This window comes from Penaeus monodon, chromosome 32, assembly GCF_015228065.2.
Source record: "Penaeus monodon isolate SGIC_2016 chromosome 32, NSTDA_Pmon_1, whole genome shotgun sequence".
NCBI classification, from domain to species: domain Eukaryota; kingdom Metazoa; phylum Arthropoda; class Malacostraca; order Decapoda; family Penaeidae; genus Penaeus; species Penaeus monodon.
This window is the reverse complement of record NC_051417.1, coordinates 36,760,392-36,760,716: the sequence shown is the minus strand read 5'-3', so window position 1 is coordinate 36,760,716 and position 325 is coordinate 36,760,392.

Sequence of the window (325 nt, the reverse complement as noted above, 5' to 3'; positions counted from 1 at the left end):
GTACCATACTTCTTTGTGAAAGGTTTTGTATGTTGGAGAGAAATTATTTTTAATATAAGTAATGCTTCATACCATTTTTTAAGATCTTATACATATGATAGCATCAATTTATAAAGGATCATGCATAGAATACCATGGTATAAGGTCTCATTGAAGGAAGCTTTAACTCACAGTCTGATATTCTATAGAGATCGCGAAAAAGAAATCGTATAGATAAGAGAAAGAGACTGAAACACTGCAAGAAAGCAGTCGTGTAAATAAGAGGAAGAAAATGAACAGAAGGTAAACATGAAAACACGCCGACACCGCAGTATGTTGGTTACAC